Source organism: Xiphophorus hellerii, chromosome 15, assembly GCF_003331165.1.
Source record: "Xiphophorus hellerii strain 12219 chromosome 15, Xiphophorus_hellerii-4.1, whole genome shotgun sequence".
NCBI classification, from domain to species: Eukaryota; Metazoa; Chordata; class Actinopteri; order Cyprinodontiformes; family Poeciliidae; genus Xiphophorus; species Xiphophorus hellerii.
This window is the reverse complement of record NC_045686.1, coordinates 21,988,518-22,001,612: the sequence shown is the minus strand read 5'-3', so window position 1 is coordinate 22,001,612 and position 13,095 is coordinate 21,988,518.

Below are 13,095 nucleotides of genomic sequence, written 5' to 3'. Positions count from 1 at the left end.
CCATTGTGGCTGTGGCTGAATGTTTACTGTAAAACCTCGAGACTCCACTCTGAAGTGTTTTTTTGTTTTTTTTTTGTCTAACAGGATTTACTTTTTCTGTATGAAGCTGAATTCAACTTCCCAGCTTTTCCCTTACTCTTTTTTTTCCATATAATCACTTAATCTCTTTCTCTAAAATCCTACACACAAATACTCCATTTATGGAAATGTGGTCAAAAAACGTTATTTTTTTTTTTTACCCCTCCAGGGGGTCTTTTGTGGGTTCTAGTGTCCCTTATATCACAGTAGGCTGACAGGAAACGGGGAAGGAGAGGGGGGAAGACATGCGGCAAATGTCGTCGGGTCCGGGAGTCGAACCCGCGACGGCCGCGTCGAGGACTCAAGGCCTCCAAATATGGGTCGCGCTAACCGCTATGCCACCACGGCACGCCCCCAAAAAACGTTTTTGACTGCAAATTTATTAAAAACAGAAGCCCAGCTTATTGGACCTGATTTGGAAAGACACACCTGTCTCTGTCAGGTCCACGTTGTTTCTGAGTCGAATCGTGACCCTAAGAATCGGAATCAAATTGCTGGACGTTTAAAGATTTGCATCTCTAGAAGCATCTAAAGACATCGGTCAAGAAGTTAAACCGTGGGCACAGATTGGTCTAAACGGACATTAACCCTAAACATCCTGCCAAAGTGGTTACAAAGTGGCTTAAGAACAACAAAGTTAAGGTTTTGCCTCCTGATCTCAGTCTGAAGGACAAGTTGTGGGTATTCTAACCTTTGACCCATCTAGCAAACAGAAAATAATTCTAACTGACCTAAAACAACAGTGAGAAACTAAAAGTTAGATGCCTTTTCATTTGATATATGTAACCAAATACTTTCTTTTTTGCCATCCAAACTTGACTTAAGACATCACAGCCTTTAGGAGAGCAACTGAAGCCGATCCCAGTTGAAGACCGTTAGCCTCTGTGCGCTAGCTGCTCTCTGATCCCGCATTCAGCTCACACAGCCCACATGATGTCACCACGCCGTCCGCCGGCCGGCGACACGACACGGGAATGAGCACGAGGTGGCATCGGGGTGGGTTCCGTCGCAGCCGCCTGCCCTGCTCCCCACCGCCTCCCTCTGACGGGAAACGCACGTGTGACTCTAAACATTGCACACATCCTGGAAATGAGATCACTGGACGGAGAGAGAGAGAGGGAAGGAGGGAAGATCTGAGGGAGTGGTGGAGGACAGAACAAAGTAGAAAGGGCAACAAAAGGGTATTATAAAGAAAATAAATGTGGCAGAACACATGTTAAGATAAGGAATATATAAAAATATATATATAATATCCCTGTTAAAAGGAGAAAATCTCATGTGTTTGCTCAAATGTGGACCCGACATCTAACAGGTGAAGTGCACCTGCTGCGTTCATCCACAGGTTTTGGTTTTGTTCCTCTTTGGCTAATTCCTGGAAGTAAGTCTTCTGTTCTATATCTAAAGTTTTGCGCTGTGAGATTTGACTGAACCCATCCTCCGCCATGTTTGGAGTTTCCCAGAACTGCCAGTTTCTAACAAATAATGCTCTCATTTTCATCATTAGTTGTCCGGAGACCTATCAAAATAAGAAAAGATCATATTTACTGTCCAAGGTTCTGAAAATAGATTTTGTAAAGTTTTTCTTAAAGGGGCGGTATTACATAAAATTGACTTTTTTGAGCTTCACATCGTGCCATAATGTTATTCCCTCATCAAAATCATACCTGTAGTGTTGCCTTGATTCTTTGATGCATGTTTGAGAAATCCTTTAATCTCCATGGCAACCATTCAGCTGTGCAAAACGTCTGGGCGGACATTGCTCCGTCCTCGAGGATGAAGCTTCTCCCCGGAGCTGCAGTTTCCTGACATCGGAGCTTCTGCCTGCCCTCCCCACTACTCACACACTCTGCTCCTTCAGACTAGCCAGCAGCAATTAGACCACACCTAGCAGAACTGTGCATCTGCTGAGCTCATTATAGGAGATACTTCTCAGTGCAACGCTGGTAAAAACGTTGTTAAAGGCTTAATGGAGGAGCCATGATGAGATGACGTCCTGAAGGCAGACTTTCAGAAAGAGCAGTAGCTTCTTAAAGAGACAGAGGCCCAATTTAAAGGCATTGAATTACAAAGTCAGATTTTTTTTAAGTCATATTTGGCACATACAGCATTTTTATAACTGAAGGTAACAGTGATTACGCTATATAAAAATGCCGTAGGTGGCTGGAAAATACATAATACCACGCCTATGGTCTCTCTACTACAATTTTTTTTCTATAGATATTTGTGGATAATATATTAACGTCATAGTGTTATATGAAAAAGGCATTATTCATTTGTTGTCTTATTTCTACTTTGTGTAAATGTTATTTACTCAGTTTAGTTTTGTGTCTGCTGTCTGAGGACTAGTTTGTGAGTTAAAATCTGTTCAAATTGAATAACTATACATTGTTTTGTTCCATATCTATCAAAAATGTACCTTATAATCAGTTTAAAAATTTTTTTTAAAGTCATTTGAAAGAAAATGAGAAAATCTTGGAACTCAGACCGGGTCTGCTACAAGTCACTGACACTCAAGTTCAACAACACGATATTAAAAGTGCAGAAGCATCAACATCCTGAGCTCTGTTGGAGTTATGGCTCCCAACCTGCAGGCCTACATCTGCCCACGCCCTCTCTCATCTCGCGTGGCCCTTCAAATCATAAACAATTAAAGCAGCAGCAGCAGCACGCGAGCGCCGATGTAAAATCTGACATCATCTTCGCCCGCGTCTCTGGATGAGATCACCAGCTTCTCCCAACTTCTGCCTTTTACCCACTCTGCTGCTGAGTGGAGTTGCGTGAACATGTGAGTGGATGAACGGGAGGGGGAGGGGGGGAGCTGGGGGGACGCGCGCGCGCGCGCGCTCACCAAGGTGTCCGATGCGGAGCAATCAGATTAGCGGTAAATCGCCCCGCGGTGATGGGATTGAAGCTGACAAGCTTTTTACTCCAATTGAATCGAAACAGTCAGAGGCTGACGTCACGAGGAGAGATAACACACACACACACACACACACACACCCCCACCCACGCACACACACGCACACACACACACACACACACACACACACATTTACAGAGTGATTGTTGGAGGACTTGAAAATGATGAAACGTAAGCAACTATAGTTTTTTTTTTTTTTTTTTTTTACCACTAATTAGAATTAATACTGATGATTAAGTGTCACAGTGCACTCAGCACCCCGCGGGGTTGTCTTGACCTAAATTCAATCTAGTTATCATTTTTTGGCATCTTCTACTTGTGGAAAAAGAAAAAAACAAAAAACAGAGAGAGAGAGAGAGAGAGGCCGTTCTCAACTTCCTGTAACCATAGCAACAGAGAGTAGACAGTTACCGTGAGAAAGAACTGAATGTTAATCCAGAGAAATGTTCCATCTGCAAAGACGGAGCCGAAACCTGTTCGTGTCGTCGGAACTTTTTCACATTTGGTTCCGTCGCATTCGAGGGTTTTAACTTTTTATTTTTTTTATTTTTTTTTTCACACGATGCGGATCACGCCCCCCCCCCCCCCCCCCCCCCCCCGGAAGTATCATCTCATTGTGTCAGGAAGGAATCAATAAGACATGAAGATGTTTTTAATGCGCAGCCACAGATTGTAATTGATGGACGAATGATTCAGCCTTTGAAGCGAGTCACTCAAAGATTAAAAGCATCGATTGAATTAAAAATGGATTATATTGGATTACAATTATTAGCCAAATATGTTTGGATGACATGTTGTGTTTACACTTACTTATAGAGAAACTCGACTCTTTAAGAACATCCTAAGCATTCATTTTATTTCACAATCCTAAATGTAGGATTTAGGCAGAGGAAGCAGTGGAAGCATCTCGTGATAATACACACTCTTTGCTCTTTGGCAGCTTCAAATGAACTGTTGTGGAGTCTTGTGTTGGTGCCATCTGCTGGCCATTTTTATCCATGGCCTCTATAATTTGACCATGTTTAACTTTCTGGTGATACATTACGGAGCTAATACGGAAGCTACCCCATCAATAGACATACTTTAGGAGAATAGATGACCCGTAAGTATTAATGTTGCTGCCATTTTGTCAGAGGGATTGTTATTCATACTTGCAAAATAAATTTTGACCAAACAAAAGTTGGACTAAATCCACTTTTATAACTATTTCTGTATAAGTGAATTAAACTGAGTGATTTAAAACGGTTAGCTTAAATGCTATGTAAAGGCCGTTGTTGTTCCCGCATTAGTTGTTCTGATTTATTATCCATCTTTTATCTCAATAATCACCAGAATTAACTATAAAACAAACGGACATGCAATGAATTACGTGAGAACCCTGTTCATTAAAATGAGTTGGATGTAAATTATAGCTTTAAAAATATTTAAACATTATTTTCCAGCTTTCCAAGGAAGTTTACAACGAAGCAAATGCAGAATCCGAATAATCTCTACATATGCATCAAAAATAACGGTAAAAGATTCAACCAATAGATATTCAATGAAGCCTGACTCACTGAGCAGTTAAATCTAAATCTCACTTTAACGCAGATGTTGGTCCATCCGCACTTATTTGAACCAATTCAATGTTTTTCAGTTGTTTACTAAACAAAATGACTGTGAAAGAACCTTTTTGTGAGCATTAGTTTCATTCCATTAATACCCCACTATAACGTATATTCTTCATGTGTCAGCTTGGAAAATAAAATGTTTTCACGAACCTTTACAGTCACATAAAGACAGTTACAAAGTCAGCCTTCTGTCAGCTGAAGAAAATCTCTGGGATTGAATGACAAATGTTGCAGCAAGATCTAGAGAAACTCATTCAGCTTCTATCCACCACAAACATGGAACGAACTTCCAGAAAACAGCAGAACAGCTGAAATGCTGAGTTTCTTTAAATCAACACTAAAAACCCAAATGTTTAGAGTTTGCCTTGATTACTAATGGAGCATTGATCGACATATTGGATGGGTATTTGCTTGATGATTTTGATGATATCTGATAAATGTACTGTTTATGGCTTGCTTCCTAATTGGCTACAGATGTTCTATACAAATAAACCTGACTTGACTTCAATCCCCATAAAAGGTCTGTTTGAAAAAACGTCCCTCAGACATGAGACGTTGCTCTTATCCTTTCTCTGTTTTATATCTTCCCATCAGTGACAGTGGTGATATTGGGGTTTAATTGAGATGTGGTGACCATTTCCTGGCTCCGGTTCTTCCTGCTGCTGCTGGTCTGGAGGCAGAGCAGAGACAGATGCTGGTTTCATGCTGGTTTCTGGTAGCTGGGGCTGTTGCTCCCCTGCAGGATAACTAATGATGGCGACATGTTTGTTAATCGCCTCAGACAGTGAGGAATGTACTTGGCTGCAGCCACAGTATCTCCATGTCATGACGATTTATTAGTACTGATTTTTTTTTTTTACCCCTCCAGGGGGTCTTTTGTGGGCTCTAGTGTCCCTTATATGATAGTGGGCTGACAGGAAACAGGGAAGGAGAGGGGGGAAGACATGCGGCAAATGTCGTCGGGTCCAGGAGTCGAACCCGCGACGGCCGCGTCGAGGACTCAAGGCCTCCAAATACGGGTCGCGCTAACCGCTACGCCACCACGGCACGCCCTAGTACTGATTTTTTTGTTTTGTGTCTTTGTAGGAGTTATAGTATTTATGCATTTGGTAGCTTTTATGTGACTCTTTTTTAATCCAGTTTACAATGACTGATTTCTAAAGTCATTTTTGTTTCATCTAGTATCAAGCAAATATCTAAAAATTCACATCAACCACAACAAAAAATGACTGCTATATTTAAACTTTCTCTCTACAATGCATGTGTACGTAGTAATAAGCAAATTGATAATTCCATGGTCAAATCTTGAGGTCCAAACCTTTTTATCAATTGTAGCAGAAGAGCGCATACAGCCTCAACTGGACGGAGCAACTCGCGACAAACAAATATATGCACAGAGGTTTTAGAGAAACTGGGAAACGCACAAAATGACGTAGACTTTTGGGCTAGTAGATCACAGGAGCTACTCTCAGTCCAATGCTCTGGTTTAATGGAGAAAAATTGCTGTGTTGACTTCCTCAAGGCGGAGAGTTCAGCAGAGCAGCAGCTTCTTAAAGAGACAGAGGCCCAATTGTAAGGCATCAAACAGCAAAGTCAAATATCTTCTAAGCCATATTTAAGATATGGAAGGTAACATAGTTATTTAATCATGCTATGAAATGGTATTATTTGCCTGGAAAATACATAATGCTGCCCCTTTAAGAGGGCTTCAACCATATGTGTCTGGCAGGTCCCTAAGGGTCTCAGACCTGAGTCAGCTAATGGTTTCACTTACTAAGATGAAAACAAAAGGAGACAGAGCGTTCTGTTCAGTGGCACCCAACACTCTGGAACTAGTTGAACTTTGTGGTTTCTTTTAATAGGCAATTAAAAAGGTGTCTTTTTAAATCAGCTTTTTATTGTATTTATTTCTGTGCTTTTGTTATGCAGTGTTGAGTCTTGTGAAGCATTTTGCGATTTTATATCTTGAAACGTGTTCTATAAATGCAGCTTTACTTACTTTCCATACCTGACGTACTTTTCCCTACATTTCCTGAACAGAAGCAGGAAATGATGAGTGAAGCATGGGTAATGAAGAAAGTTCAGTCTGGTTATTAGATAGATCTAGTTTTTAGTCATAGCCTTGAATTTATGACATATGATAAATCATTTGTTGATTTTTTTATTTTTATTTTTACTTCCTGCTTTTTAATTTTAAGAAACAGTCGGTAAATATGTGTGAAGCCGTAGCACATCGTTCAGATCAGTTCCATATTTCCCAGGAGCTTTGTCACCCTCTGCTGCTCATAAAAAGGATGACATCACTTTCACCCAGCCAGAATGGACTGCACGGAAAATCCAATGACCTGAAGCCTCCAGCTTTGTACTTACAGCCTGCGCTGCCTGGAAGCTATTTCTAATGTAAGTAATGAGGCACGACACCATTATCAACCCCATCGTTAACAGCTCTTGGCACGAGAACCTCCACAAAATGGTAAAGCTTACGCCAGAACATAAAGACCAACAAACACAGTTACAGCAAACGCGGCGCGGCACCACAAAACCAAAATTGCTGCCTGCTCCCATCACACATGGCCGCAAGTTCTGCCCCAACATCTGCTCCGGAGTGACGGTCAGAGCTCCCAGACGAGCTACACCATGCGATTAGCAGGTCTCTCTGCAGGCACCTGTAAAGGTGAATCGTAGCAACATTTACACGTATACCTTTTCACACACCTTACGTGTGTGTGTGTGTGTGCGCGTTTGTTTGTAATACTTAGTGGGGACCATTTTCCTGACACATACTACATTGTGGGGACCCGCTGCTCGTTGTGGGGACCGAAGCCTGGTCCCCACAAGGGGAAACGTTTTTGGGTCAGATTTAGGTGCTGGTGTGTGTGTGTGTGGGTGTGTGTGTGTGTGCGTGGGTGTGTGTGTGGGTGTGTGTGTGTGTGCGTGGGCGTGTGTGGGCGTGTGTGTGTGTGTGTGATTATTTATTTACCTGATCCTGCAGCTTAGTTTGCACTTCCTCTGGACCCAGTTTTATGTCCAGACATGTTTTAATCTATTTTTCTTTATCATATGTTTTATTGACAGTGAGCGGTTTTGATATGAAGCTGAATGTTTGTTTTAACAACATCAGCACTTTCCTGTCTTACCAGTTCAGTAAAAAGAAGACCTGGATGTTAAATACATGGAGGAAGAGATGAAAACAGAGAAAATGTATTTTAAACACAACCAGACTTTAAATCATTTTTATCTTGACAGAACTTCAGCAACATTTTCTGTTTTAATCAGTAAAATAGTTGATGGGAAATGAGAAATGTGTTCACAGATTAGAGTTGAGTAATTAAAGATTTAAATTATACAGATTATTTTATTTTACAAAATATTTTATTTGAAGAAATGCATAAAATATACAATGTAGCTTACTTTACTTTTGGTTTATTAGACTTATTTTTTCTTACATTATTTGTAGGCTTTAACTTACTCAAGATTTTTTATGTTTGCAAAATTCAATTTCATTTTATTTTACACACCTTGTTCCCATAAATAATTGATTTATTGCATTTAGGAATGAACAGTATAGAACATTTAATCAGAATAGATATTGTATAATACATTTAAACAGAGTTGGGCAGTAACTAGTTAGATTTAAGTGTGATATTTTGGTTTCTTAATAATTAATTCAATTTATAATGCCCTTTATATCAAACTGAAATGTCAGAGGTAGACCAGGGATCAAACTGGCAATCCTCCAATTGCATGGTAAACTCCTACAGCTGATGCCACCATAATTTATGAGAGGCCTTTATTAAATGATGTATTTGGGATTATTTAATTTTATGCCAACCATAGATTTGTCATACATTAAGAGAACTGCATGTTAGGCCCTGCTGCTTGGATATAGCTGAAGTTGGTTTCCAAAATGCAGCTTCCAATTCAGGAAATGGTTAAAGGGCAATTCCACCTAATTTTTCCACTGCCGTCAGCATCTTTAATTTACTCTAGCTAAAAAACTACAACACCTAGACTATCAACTAATAGTAGAATATTTAAAACCAAGTGTGGGATTTGTGAAACTTCAATAAAGAGCAGTTATAATGTTATCCAAAGCATAAAAATTGTGAAATCAACTTTTAGTGAAGTTTCATAAATCACACCCTTGGTTCTAAATATTGTTCTATTAGTTGAGAATAATCTAGTGAGGTTTTCATTTTGTTATTGTGTTAAACAGCAGGGTTTACAGTTAATGGAGTTACTGTTATTCGTCATGTCGACAAAGAATGATCTAGTTTGTATTTCTGCTTGATCCTACAGCATCAGCAGCAAGATGCTTTTAACTCTGTCCCTGCAGGTGAGCGTGGCACACGATACCGTGGTGTCCTGAACTCACCACAGTATTAACAGTCCCAGTGCACTAGCTAAGGCTGCTAACTAGCAGGTGCTGAGAGCCCTGCTGGCCTGGTTCTTATCAGGATGCGGCTACAGAATAGAGACAGTCTTTGAAATCAAGTTTCTGGCAGAAACTTTCTGCTATTTCTGCGCGTTCAGGAGGAGAAGGAGAAGGACAACACATTTCTGCATCACAGGTGAGCCCCTTTCACAGTTTTAACTGAAGTTAGCTCATTTTAACCAACTGATGAAGAAATGTTTCCCTGAGCCATGCTGTTTGCATTGCAGCTAAACATTCTTGCTGTATGGAGAATTTAATGCCAATTTTCCCAAACGCAGCACTTCGATTAATGTTTCTGTAGGAACGACTGTACAGATTTAGATGCTTCAAATATTATTTCAGGTCTACTTTAGACTGCGTATGCTTAGCGTTATTGTTAATGGCAGAAGCAACTTTATCAAGTTTGGTTCAGTAATTCACTTGAATTACTTTGAGTGTGAAATGTTCATGCAGGCAAGTTAAAACTGTGAAGAACATGTTGGTTTTTGTTTCGATACTTTGGTAATGCTTGGAAATATAAAGCTTGGCATCAGAGCTAATAATATTTCATATTTTTCTTTAACCTCTTGACTGTCAGATGTCCAAAAATACTTACATTAAAGTCACTGGGTCCATGATAGTTAATGGGTTTTAAGATAAGGAAATTTAAATATTACATATTTTACATTTTTTTCTCAGTTTGAGTGCATTTATCAGAACAGAATTTAAATTTTTAAAACTACTTGTTACTTGTTTACGAACGTTTGCTTTGTTTCTGTTTTCCAACTGCAGAGAGGAAACACCTGAGTGACAACATGTGAGTTCAACCTGTGACTGAGAAGATCATGTCCATGTTGCACAGCCTCCTGATCAAAGTCTGGACTCAGTGGTTTGTTACTCTCAACCCCGAGCAAGAATCTTTTTATCATGTTTTTCTTCTACGATAGGTTATCTCTCATATGGACACCTGCTGGGTTTTTTCAGATCTCAGTAATACTGTGAGGAAACTGGACAGGAAACTATTTTAACTGAATTTTAAATAGAAATTGTTTCTTTAAGTGGATTACTCATAGTCTGCACTTTGTTTAATTTGGACTTTTTAAAAAATTTTTTTTTAGAACTTTCCATATTGAAATGTTGACAAACTACATTTCCTTGTGTGTTTTACTGTAATTTTTATGGTAAAATTCTGGTAACAACAGCTACCAATAATTTACTGTAAAGTAGATTGTTTTTACAGTAAAATGTCAATATATCGTACAGTCCTGCCATGTTTTTCACTTATCTAGACTAATGTTTATAGTATATGTTTTGTTTTTATACTAAGTTGCATAAAAGGTTTACAGTTCTGAATTGCTAAAGTCTCACGGTTGCCAAAATATTACACCAAAATACAGCCTCAGGAAGTATGGCCGTATTTACTATGGTATACGCTGCCAGTATTTAACTGTATTTTAGGAAATACTGTATTTTACCATATATTAGGAAATACGGTAAAATAGTGGTAGCTGTGGTCGCCAGACATGTTCCGCATAAAGACGGTAAAGTTCTGGCTACCACAGTTGCCAGTATTTTACCTTAAATTAGAGCCGTTTTTTTTTTTTTTACAGTGTAGAACTTTACTCCTCTGTTTGGAGTAAAGTTTTATCACAATATTTTGTGGTACTATTGTGACGATGATAAAAATGACAATAATAACTATTTATGACGTCTTTTTTTAGGTGACTGTATGACTGCATGACACAGCATTCACAGCACCACAAACACAAATACTGCAATGTGCATGACAGGAAGAGCATATTTTCAGATTATTGAACGAACAGTGGAGAAAACAGTAAAACTTTGTATGAATATACAGTGTACCACAAAAGTGAGTACACCTCTCATATTCCTGCAGATATTTAAGTATATCTTTTCATGGGAGAACACTGACAAAATGACACTTTGACACAATGAAAAGTAGTCTGTGTGCAGCTTATATAACAGTGTAAATGTATTCTTCCATCAAAATAACTCTATATACAGAGGCAACAAAAGTGAGTACACCCCTTAGTGAAAGTTCCCGAAGTGTCAGTATTCTTGTGTGGCCAGCATTATTTACCAAAACTGCCTTAACTCTCCTGGGCTTGGAGTTCACCAGAGCTTCACAGGTTGCCACTGGAATGCTTTTCCACTCCTCCATGATTACATCATGGAGGAGTGGATATTTGGGGCATCCTCAACCTTCCGCTTGAGGATGCCCCAAAGCTGTTCTATTGGGTTTAGGTCTGGAGACATGCTTGGCCAGTCCATCATCCTTAACCCTCAGCCTCTTCAATAAAGCAGTGGTCGTCTTGGTGGTGTGTTTGGGGGTCATTATGATTCTGGACCGGTGTTCTGCGACCCAGTTTCCGGAGGGAGGAGGTCTGTTTGCGAGCTTTCTTGTGTATGTACTTCAGAAGAGGCTTCCTTCTGGAGTGACAGCCATGCAGACCAATCTGATGTAGTGTGCGGCGTATGGTCTGTCTAATACAGACAGCTGGGTCCTGTTTACTAATTAAGGGACCTTTGAATGCAAAGAGTTCAACTGGATTTTATTTAAGAGTATCAGAGCAAAGGGGGCAGAATAGAAAAAAACCAAAACATTTTCCTTTTCCCTTCATTTTAAGGGCTGCTTTTGCATTGGAGTAATATATATTAGAATAATAATAAAAGATAAAAAAAACAACAACTAAAAACAAACCCAAAGTATGGCAAATTGTCAAACTCTGTGCATTTTGAAGATTTATTTTGATCAAAAGCGCTTCTATACAAGTTAGCTTCACTGCACCTACGTGTGTTTGTAATGTTTAGCCAAAAAGAGCAGGAGAAATCAAAACAATACGAGGAACAAGTGCGGTTGCTAAATTCTCCGAAATGGAAGCTCTCGCTGAAATATTCCCCTCATAGCACACACATGCCAAAAGCACGTGCCAGCAGTGGCCTAAATCAACCCAAAAGTCTAATCTATTGTAGAAAATAGACTTAACTTGACTGAAATCTAAATATAGGAAAACAGCAAATGTGCAATAACGTGTCCATATCGTCTAACGTTCCGATTATCTGGAAGTGCTCTACTGGAACGGAAACGTAAAAATCCTCAAAACAACAAACGCAATCTTGCGAAATTCCCTCCAAACTTTCTAGTTTGCCTGACAACATGAATAGATGACGAGTCGCTGCTCCGGAGCCGTTTTCAGTGCTTCAATCCCTCTGGATCTGGAGCACTGATGTGAAAAAGCTCACGAGTTCCAATCTTTTTAACTATTAGATCCATCTGGAGGCCATGTGGAGGCAGTTTTTCATATGAATCAAACCACCGAGCTGCAATGGTGCTCACTGTTACACAAGAGAGATTAAAAACCAGCGAACTTCTTTGAGCAAGTTCTGCGTACCGACGTACACGATCTTCCACTCCTCGGAGATTTAAAGAGCAACGTATGAAAGTCATTAACTGGATCTAAAATCAAAATCAGCTAAGAAAACACAAGATGAGCGGGGATCAAAGCTATCTGCTTGTAGCGGTAATTTGGCCTGACATTCAAGCGTAAATGCCGGCCACCTATAACTCCTGCTGTTCCGCCTCTGGCTTTTTAATACTTTCTGATGGGGAAATGGAGCAGCTGTTTTTTAAATGGAAAAAATGTTCACACAAGAAATGTCAACTTCTAAGGATGAAACGGAAAATTTAACAACACGCGAGTCTTTTAAAGTCTGCTTTGTGATGTTTTGCTTACTCTTCCACTTTTTATCACCTTTAAAGCTACAGCATGTAACTTAAATGAAAGAATATTCTTTTATATATTTGTTGAAATGTGATGATCCGATACGGTATGAAAGATATGTGGAAAAAAAAAGGTAAGCTCTTCTGGCTCCTCCCAGTGCTAACTGTTAACAACCAATCAGAGCCAAGAGGCGGGTCTTGGCTTTGTCAGTCATGTCTGTTGCAGCCTCTCCCCGTCAGCAGAGGCTTCTGTGGATGCTAACGCTAGTTAGCATAGCCACCAATGACAGTGGATAAACAGTTTTCCTGTAGTGGTGACTTGTTTCTCCGC